The 10553-nt window shown below is 39.6% G+C and overlaps 1 long non-coding RNA gene across 1 annotated transcript; it reads right to left on the reverse strand.

Moving 5' to 3' along the window:
• Positions 1 to 366: 366 nt before the first annotated feature.
• On the reverse strand, positions 367 to 2858 carry LOC123117736 (uncharacterized). The gene is made up of 2 exons (XR_006457493.1): positions 2773 to 2858; positions 367 to 688 (listed from the first exon to the last, which is right to left on the reverse strand). It is a non-coding gene; the product is annotated as an uncharacterized lncRNA (long non-coding RNA).
• Between the last annotated feature and the right edge of the window lie 7695 nt (positions 2859 to 10553).

The following is a 10553-nucleotide window of genomic DNA, read 5'->3' on the forward strand; positions in this document are numbered from 1 at the left end:
ATTTAAACAAAATAAAATGCTATGTTTGTTTTACGAACTTTTTTGCAACAAAGTTTTGGAAATGTCACTATTTGCAACTTGAACTTTTTCTTGATGAACTTTATATTGTTTGAAGTTTTCATAATGTTCTCTTTTTCCGGAACCTCTTCTTTTCGTGATTCCGAACTTTTCACTTTTTTATCTTTGAACTTTCTAGATTCTTTGCACCTCAAACCTCGTCAATTCTTCTCTTAATGCTTGACATTCATTTCTTTTCTAAATTTCCAAAAAAATGGTTTTCTGTAACTGTGAAACTTTTTATTTGTGAACTTATGTTTTTTCTACCATGTACTTGCCTACATTTTTAAACAAAACATGATACCATTAGCTTACGAAAATACAAAGAAATTCACAAAGAGTACATCTCCCAGGAAACTAGCCTTGTAAGTTGTAGTGATCCACATGGAACGAAGTGTTATGAAGAGTACTACAAAGATTACTATAAGATTTGTGAACTAAAGGCCATACATAAGTTGTACTGATCCACATGGGAAGATTTGCTACGTGCACCTTATGGAATCATAGAAGATACCATTTTTTCATCTTTTTTATGCCATAACTACACATCAGCAAGTCTAGCAGTGCCACCTCTCGACATAGTCTCCTTTGCGCTAGTTACCAGTCTTGTTCCTTGGCGAAGCCTCAATTCCTATAAGATCAAAAGGGCAGGCATGAGAGAAAGATAAATGGAACACTACTTGTGCAACATTTCGATAAAAAAAATTCCTATGTTTTGCTACAGATTACATTACTTGAGAATTTTTTGTCTGTTTTCAATTTGATGTCACGGAGAAACTGGTATAAGCCAAGATCAAGAACTTTGCTGGCGACAAACTATGACAGTTATCCAGCAGCACCAATAACCAGAAAATGTTTTTTTCCTGAGAACACACATCCCAATTTTTGAAATGCATCAGTACACACACATTTTCATTATTCAGAAGCAATCAAACATGCTAAATAGTACTCATGTTCTTACTGGAACCACACATATTATAAAATATTAATCATGTACTTACTGGTACAGATCAAATTTGCCACTTGGGAAATTAAGCTCTCCAAAACATACTAAACTCTCTTTTCTATAGTTTTCAGTTCACATGTGCGGCATGAAAGGAAGAATTAACTGACCGTCAATAGCACTCAACGGTATATTATTCAACATTAGATGGGAACTTGGACGAGGCGCGGTGCTCTACTCGGACGACGCCCAGTACTCAACTTGGACGGACAAGGCTGTCGTGCGCTCGGAAGGTTCCACACCTGCATAATTACCATAAGGGAATTATGGCCATCTCCCCTGTCTTCAGATGGCGGCACTGCAGGCCAGCAGTTGCTGCTCCTCGAACCAAAGGGAGAGAGAAAGGGCAGGCCTATGGCCGAGCACAACGTCAACTTGATATTCATTAGTACTAGTATGACTGGACAAGAAAGTATTTAATTTTGAACACTAAATGAAATCCGGATAGTCTAGTGAAATTGCAATATGGAACTTTAGTCACCTTCCCACAACAAAGAGTGAAGCATACAAAGTAGTATTGTGCATTTTTGAAACACTTGACTAAAACCATAGCTGCTGTAGGCCCGTTCTCGTCCATGATTGTCTTTGTGATTACTTGAATGGGTAGCCAAGGTGCTGATACTAAAAAAATGCATGTCTCAAATCAATTGAGACCAAGCTTCACTTCATTCCCTCCCCTATGTTACACTTTCTGTTTCGGGTATAAAATTGTACTTACCAAATATTCTCTTCTAGATGGATTGTATATGAATTTAGATTTGTAGCAGCACACGCACCGAACTTGCACAATTTTTCGTTGAACTTATCTAGATGATATATCCAAACTTGCAGAATTTTGAAACTTGAACTCCGAACTTATTGTATCCTCGAGTCTGAACTGATGCAATCATATAAGAATTTCAGGCATTGTGACCTGTAGCTGTCAAAAAAGCTAATTCATTTTTGCACGGTTATACCAAAAAAAGCAGAAAAATATTTGGTTCCCATACGCATTTTGACAAGCACCTATAGAGCATTAAGTTGTGCACAGAATAAGCACAAGATGGAATTAAGCAGCATCAAGGCACAAGTGAAAAGTAGTGGCAGCATCAGCTCAAGTTGCTCCTCTGGTTTTGTGCTCCTATTTGTGATATCAAACGAGAGTACATGTCCAAAAACATAATTTTTCAATAAAGCTCCACAAAATCAAGTACAGCTTCTGCCAAATTACAAATAGAAACCCACATCTTTTCACGAAGCCACACTTGAACTCTCTCTACGACGATCTTCGGACTTATGCATGCAGATGAATTGAACTTTACACCTTTTCACATCCTTTTCTGCTACTTTGTTTCCAGGGAGTGGGAGAATTTAGGACATTGCAAACATTATCTATAATATGCCCAGGTAGTGTGGTCTGAACTGAACTTTACCTGATCAATGATTTTCCAGAGCCATGTGTGTGAATTTTTTGTTTAGCAAACTGCTGGATTTTTTCTATGGAATTGCCAGTGCAGTGTGCACACATATAGTTGATTTATTTCCCATCAGCTAACTGAATTCACTATTTATTTTGAACTGTTAGAAATCTTGTTTTGCTAGCAAAATTTGAATAGAAAAAACCTACAAAGGTGTACGCATATATAGCAAATCCTATAAAACACATTTGTTTTGCTTCATGCAGAGCAGCAACGAAGTGAGATCGAGAGAAAAAGGAAGGTTGGGGTGCTGACCATTGGTGTCGGCGGAAGAATTGCAAGCAGAGTCGGGGAGCAGAATCAGAGGAGCGGCGGCGCGTTGGGTCCCTGGGCGGCAGCGGCGCGCATGAAGCAAGTACCGACGGCGGTGATTCCTGGGAGAAGGGGGCGTCAGTTCGGTGGCAGTTGACTGATGGAGGTCGGGAGGCGGGCGGCGGAGCTCGAGCAAGTTGACACAGCCACGCGCTAGATGAAGGGGAGGTCCCCGCGGCGCGCCAGGGGGAGGGGAAGGTTGCGGTGGCAAGCTGGAGAGGTCGCCGGCGACCCGGAAGGAGGAGGCTGGCTAGGCGACGGAGGACGACGACAGACGTGGCGGCATCGCAGAGGATGGTGGCGGTAGCGCGTGGGTAGGGAGGGGCTGGCGGCGGTAGCGCGTGGCTAGGCAGGGGCGGCCAGCCAGTGGCGGTAGCGCGCGGGTAGTGAGGGGCGGGGGTCCGGCGCCGGCAGCGTGCGGGTAGTGAGGGGCGGGGGTCCGGCGCCGGCAACGCGCGGGTAGGGATGGGCGGCGGTCGGCGCCGACAGCGCGTGGGTAGGGATGGAGTGGCTGAGCGTCTAGGTAGATAAGGTTCGGTCCACGGCGGTGGTTTGTCTAGATCCATGCGTATATAGGGGCAGATGGTAACATAATAATATTCTGTTACCGGTAATAGAATAGTCTAGCCCAGGATCTTTCCAACATGAGGTGCTTGCCAAAGGATAAAATGAAAAAGGGAAAGGTGAAGATCACCTTGACTCTTGCATAAAGTAAAAGGCATAAAGTAAAAGATAGGCCCTTCGCAGAGGGAAGCAGAGGTTGTCATGCGCTTTTATGGTTGGATGCACAAAATCATAATGCAAAAGAACGTCACTTTATATTGCCACTTGTATATGGACCTTTATTATACAGTCCGTCGCTTTTATTGCTTCCATAACAAGATCGTATAAAGCTTATTTTCTTCACACTAATAGATCATACATATTTAGAGAGCAATTTTTATTGCTTGCACCTATGACAACTTACTTGAAGGATCTTACTCAATCCATAGGTAGGTATAGTGGACTCTCATGGCAAAACTAGGTTTAAGGATATTTGGAAGCACAGGTAGTATCTCTACTTGGTGCAAGGAATTTGGCTAGCATGAGGGGGAAAGGCAAGCTCAACATGTTTGAATGATCCATGACAATATACTTTAACTGAGATGTGAGAAAACATAACCCATTACGTCATCTTCCTTGTCCAACATCAACTCTTTAGCATGTCATACTTTAATGAGTGCACACAATTATAAAAGATGTCCAAGATAGTATATTTATATGTGAAATTTCTCTTCCTTTAATATTCTTTCATGAATTGTTCAAATGACCAATACAATGCTTGCTAACCTTCAATAAATTTACAACCTCTACTTCTTAGATGTGAAGTCATTACTGCCCATGGGATAAGCAAATGAGACATATATAAATTCAGATTTATGACAATCAACTCATTCAACCATTTACTCAAAGGATATAAGTGAAGCACACGAGTAAATGACAAACTACTCCAAAAAGATATAAGCGAAGATCAATGAGTAGCTAAATAATTATGTAACTATGTGAAGACTCTCTCTCATTTAAGAATTTCATATCTAGGTATTTTATTCAAACATCAAACAAAACAAAATAAAAGGACATTGCAAGGATAGCACAACTCATGTGAAGAAGCAAAAACTTAGGCTTAACCGATACTAACCGATAGTTGTTGAAGAAGAAAGGTGGGATGCCTAACGGGCATCCCCAAGCTTAGATGCTTGAGACTTCTAGAAAATATTATCTTGGGGTGCCTTGGGCATCCCCAAGCTTGAGCTTTTGTGTCTCCTTAATTCCTCTTATACCTCGGTTTCCTAAATCTCGAAAGCTTCATCCACACAAACTCAACAAGAACTCATGAGATAAGTTAGTATAAACCAATGCAAAAACCTTATCATTTTCTACTGTAACAAATCACTACAATTATTAATCAACATTTCATACTAAATGCCTCTGCATATTTAATACTCCTATCCTCAAATAGAATCATTAAACAATGCAAACATAACAACAATCTGCCAAAACAGTATAGTCTGTAAAGAATGCAAGAGTATCAATACATCCCTAAATCCAAAAATTATGAGAAAAATATCTCACTGTAGAAGATTTATCAGAGCTCATTATGCAAAAAGTTTCAACATTATACCATTCTCTGGCTTTTCTAGGGAATTTTTGCAACAGCGGTAAACTTTATGTTTTCAAACAGCAACATGTATACTAGCAAAATAAGCATGGTAAAGGCTATCCTTGACATTTTTATTGAAACTATAGATGCAAAAAATTATTCTAAATAACAGTAAGCAAATACTAACAAAATAAAATGACGCTCCAAGCAAAACACATATCATGTGGTGAATAAAAATATAGCTCCAAATAAAGTTACGGATAGATGAAGACGAAAGAGGGGATGCCTTCCGGGGCATCCCCAAGCTTAGGCTCTTGGTTGTACTTTAATATTACCTTGGGGTGCCTTGGGAATCCCCAAGCTTAGGCTCTTGCCACTCTTTATTCCATAGTCCATCAAATTTTTACCCAAAACATGAAAACTTCACAACAGAAAACTCAACAGAAAACTCGTAAGCTCCGTTAGTATAAGAAAATAAAACCACCACTTAGGTACTGTAATGAACTCATTCTAAATTCATATTGGTGTAATATCTACTGTATTCTAACTTCTCTATGGTTCATACACTCCGATACTACTCATAGATTCATCAAAATAAGTAAACAACATATAGAAAACAGAATCTGTCAAAAACAGAACAGTCATTAGTAATCTGTATCAAACGTATACTTCTGGAACTCCAAATATTCTACCAAAGTAGGAAGTCCTAAGCAATCCATGTACCAATCCATAGCAAAAAGAATAAGATCAAGAGCACGTTTTTGTGAATTAACAAAACTAATTTACTGGGTGCAAAAGTTTCTGATTTTCAGCAGGATCAACACAACTATCACCGTAAGCTATCCTAAAGGTCTTGGCACTTTATTGAGACAAAACCTATAAAACATGATTACTACAGTAGCATAATAATGTGAACACACAAAAACAGTAAGGATAAATATTAGGTTGTCTCCCAACAAGCGCTTTTCTTTAATGCCTTTCTAGCTAGGTATGATGATGACAATGATGCTCACATAAAAGATAAGAATTGAAACATAACGGGAGCATCATGAGCATATGACTAGCACATTTAAGTCTAACCCACTTCCTATGCATAGGGATTTTGTGAGCAAACAATTTATGGGAACAATAATCAACTAGCATGGGAAGGCAAAACAAGCATAAGTTCAAAACTTGAAGCACATAGAGAGGAAACTTGATATTATTGCAATTCCTAGAAGCATATGTTTCTCCCTCATAATAATTTTCACTAACATAATGAATGAATTCAACAATATAACCAGCACATAAAGCATTCTTTTCAAGATCTACAAGCATAGAAAATTTACTACTCTCCACATAAGAAAATTTCTTCTCATGAATAGTAGTGGGAGCAAACTCAACAAAATAATTATCATGTGAGGCATAATCCAATTGAAAACTAAAATCATGATGACAAGTTTCATGGTTATCATTATTCCTAATAGCATAGAAGTAATCACAATAATCATCATAGATAGCAACTTTGTTCTCATAATCAATTGGAACCTCTTCCGAAATAGTGGAATCATCACTAAATAAAGTCATGACCTCTCCAAATCCACTTTCATCAATATAATCATCATAAATAGGAGGCATGCTTTCATCATAATAAATATTCTCATCAAAACTTGGGGGACTAAACATATCATCTTCATCAAACATAGCATCCCCAAGCTTGTGGCTTTGCATATCATTAGCATCATGGATATTCAAGGAATTCATACTAACAACATTGCAATCATGCTCATCATTCAAAGATTTAGTATCAAAAAATTTATAGACTTCTTCTTCTAGCTCTGGAGCACAATTTTCCTTTTCATCATACTTACGAAAGATATTAAAAAGATGAAGCATATGAGACACACTTAATTCCATTTTTTTGTAGTTTTCTTTTATAGACTAAACTAGTGATAAAACAAGAAATTAAAAGACTCGATTGCAAGATCTAAAGATATACCTTCAAGCACTCACCTCCCCGGCAACGGCGCCAGAAAAGAGCTTAGTTGACGGGGTGTGAGTGCCGCTTACCTAGCCTCCCCGGCAACAGCGCCAGAAAAGAGCTTGATGTCTACTACACAACCTTCTTCTTGTAGACATTGTTGGGCCTCCAAGTGCAGAGGTTTGTAGGACAGTAGCAAATTTCCCTCAAGTGGATGACCTAAGGTTTATCAATCCGTGGGAGGCGTAGGATGAAGATGGTCTCTCTCAAACAACCCTTCAACCAAATAACAAAGAGTCTCTTGTGTCCCCAACACACCCAATACAATGGTAAATTGTATAGGTGCACTAATTCGGCGAAGAGATGGTGATACAAGTGCAATATGGATGGTAGATATAGGTTTTTGTAAGCTGAAAAAATATAAAAAAAGCAAGGTAACTAATGAAAAAAGTGAGCGTAAACGGTATTGCAATGATAGGAAACAAGGCATAGGGTTTATACTTTCACTAGTGCAAGTTCTCTCAACAATAATAACATAGATAGATCATATAACAATCCCTCAACATGCAACAAAGAGTCACTCCAAAGCCACTAATAGCAGAGAACAAACGAAGAGATTATGGTAGGGTACGAAACCACCTCAAAATTATCCTTTCTGCTCGATCTATTAAAGAGTCCGTTGTAAAATAACACGAAGCTATTATTTCCGTTCGATCTATCATAGAGTTCGTACTAGAATAACACCTTAAGACACAAATCAACCAAAACCCTAATGTCACCTAGATACTCCATTGTCACCTCAAGTATCCGTGGGCATGATTATACGATATGCATCACACAATCTCAGATTCATCTATTCAACCAACACAAAGTACTTCAAAGAGTGCCCCAAAGTTTCTACCGAAGAGTCAAGACGAAAACGTGTGCCAACCCCTATGCATAGGTTCATGGGCGGAACCCGCAAGTTGATCACCAAAACATACATCAAGTGGATCACGTGATATCCCATTGCCACCACAGATAAGCACGGCAAGACATACATCAAGTGTTCTCGAATCCTTAAAGACTCAATCCGATAAGATAACTTCAAGAGGAAAACTCAATCCATTACAAGAGAGTAGAGGGGAAGAAACATCATAAGATCCAACTATAATAGCAAAGCTCACGATACATCAAGATCGTTCCGTAGAGAGAACACGAGAGAGACAGAGATCAAACACATAGCTACTGGTACATACCCTCAGCCCCGAGGGTGAACTACTCCCACCTCGTCATGGAGGGTGCCGGGATGATGAAGATGGCCACCGGTGAGGGATCCCCCCTCCGGCAGGGTGCTGGAAGGGGATCCCGAGAGGTTTTTGGTGGCTACAGAGGCCTCCAGCAGCGGAACTCCCAATCTATCTCGTTCTTCGATGTTTTAGGGTATATGGGAATATATAGGCGAAAGAAGTCGGTCGGGGGAGCCTCGAGGGGCCCACGAGACAGGGGGCGCACCCAGGGGGGTGGGCGCGCCCCCCACCCTCGTGGCCACCTCGAAGCTTCCTTTGCTTCAACTACAAGTCTCCTGGATAATATCCGTTCCAAAAATAACGCTCCCGAAGGTTTCATTCCGTTTGGACTCCATTTGATATTCCTTTTCTTCGAAATACTGAAACAGGAAACAAAACAGCAATATGGGCTGGGCCTCCGGTTAATAGGTTAGTCCCAAAAGTGATATAAAAGTGTATAATAAAGCCAATAAAAATACAAAACAGATAATAAAATAGCATGAATGCTTCATAAATTATAGATACGTTGGAGAAGTATCAGGGCATGCGTAGTAGTACTTTGCTTCGAGGGCTAAGTAGACTTTTGCAATAAGTATATGAATTCTTTGTGACTAATGTGAGTCCATGGATATACACACACTCACCCTTCCACTTTGCTAGCCTCTATTGTGCCGCGCAACTTTCGCCGGTATCATGCACCCATTATTTACCTTCCTCAAAACAGCCACCATACCTACCTATTATGGCATTTCCGTAGCCATTCCGAGATATATTGCCATGCAACTTTCCACCGTTCCTTTATTATGACACGCTCCATCATTGTCATATTGCTTTTTGCATGATCATGTAGTTGACATCGTACTTGTGGCAAGGCCACCTTCATTTATTTTTATACATGTCACTCTTGATTCATTGCATATCCCAGTACACCGCCGGAGGCATTCATATAGAGTCATATTTTGTTCTAAGTGTTGAGTTGTAATTCTCGAGTTGTAAATTAATAAAAGTGTGATGATATTCATTATTAGAGCATTGTCCCAAGTGAGGAAAGGATGAAGAAGACTATGATTCCCCCACAAGTTGGGATGAGACTTCGGACTTTAAATAAAAAAAGAAAAAAAAGAGGCCAAAGAGCCCACCAAATAAAAAAAGGAAAGGCCAAAAAAAAGAGAAAGGCCAAATAAGAAAATGAGAGAAAAAGAGAGAAGGGACAATGCTACTATCTCTTTTTCCACACTTGTGCTTTGAAATAGCACCATGATCTTCATGATAGAGAGTCTCTTGTGTTGTCACTTTCATATACCAGTGGGAATTTTTGATTATAGAACTTGGCTTGTATATTCCAATGATGGGCTTCCTCAAAATGCCCTAGGTATTTGTGAGCAAGCAAGTTGGATGCACACCCACTTAGTTTCTTTTGTTAAGCTTTCATACATTTATAGCTCTAGTGCATCCGTTGCATGGCAATCCCTACTCACTCACATTGATATCTATTGATGGGCATCTCCATAGCCCGTTGATACGCCTAGTTGATGTGAAACTATCTTCTCCCTTTTTGTCCTCACAACCACCACCATATACCACCATAGTGCTATGTCCATGGCTTGCGCTCATGTATTGCGTAAGAGTTGAAAATGCTGAAGCGCGTTAAAAAGTATGAACCAATTGCTCGGCTCGTCATCGGGGTTGTACATGATGGGAGTATTTTGTGTAATGAAAATGAAGCATGGCCTAACTATATGATTTTGTAGGGATAAGCTTTCTTTGGCTATGCTATTTTGATAGGACATGATTATTTGTTAGTATGCTTCGAAGTATTACTATTTTTATGTTTTATAAGCTTTTATCTTGAATCATTTGGATCTGAACAATCATGCCACAATAAAGAAAATTACATTGAAAATTATACTAGGTAGCATTCCACATCAAAAATTCTGTTTTTATCATTTACCTACTCCAGGACGAGCATGAATTAAGCTTGGGGATGCTTGATACGTCTCCAACGTATCTACAATTTTTGATTGTTCCATGCTATTATATTACCCGTTTTGGATGTTTATGGGCTTTACTTTACACTTTTATATCATTTTTGGAACTAACCAACTAATCGGAGGCCCAGCCCGTATTGCTGTTTTTTTGCCTATTTCAGTGTTTCGAAGAAAAGGAATACCAAACGGAGTCCAAACAGAATGAAACCTTCGGGGCGATCTTTTTGGAACAAATGTGATCCATAGGACTTGGAGTGCAAGTCAAGAAGCAATCGAGGAGGCCACGAGGGTGGAGGGTGTTGGGGAACGTTGTAATTTCAAAGATTTACCTACGCACACGCAAGATCATGGTGATGCATAGCAACGAG

The sequence above is a fragment of the Triticum aestivum genome, chromosome 5B, assembly GCF_018294505.1.
Source record: "Triticum aestivum cultivar Chinese Spring chromosome 5B, IWGSC CS RefSeq v2.1, whole genome shotgun sequence".
NCBI lineage: Eukaryota > Viridiplantae > Streptophyta > Magnoliopsida > Poales > Poaceae > Triticum > Triticum aestivum.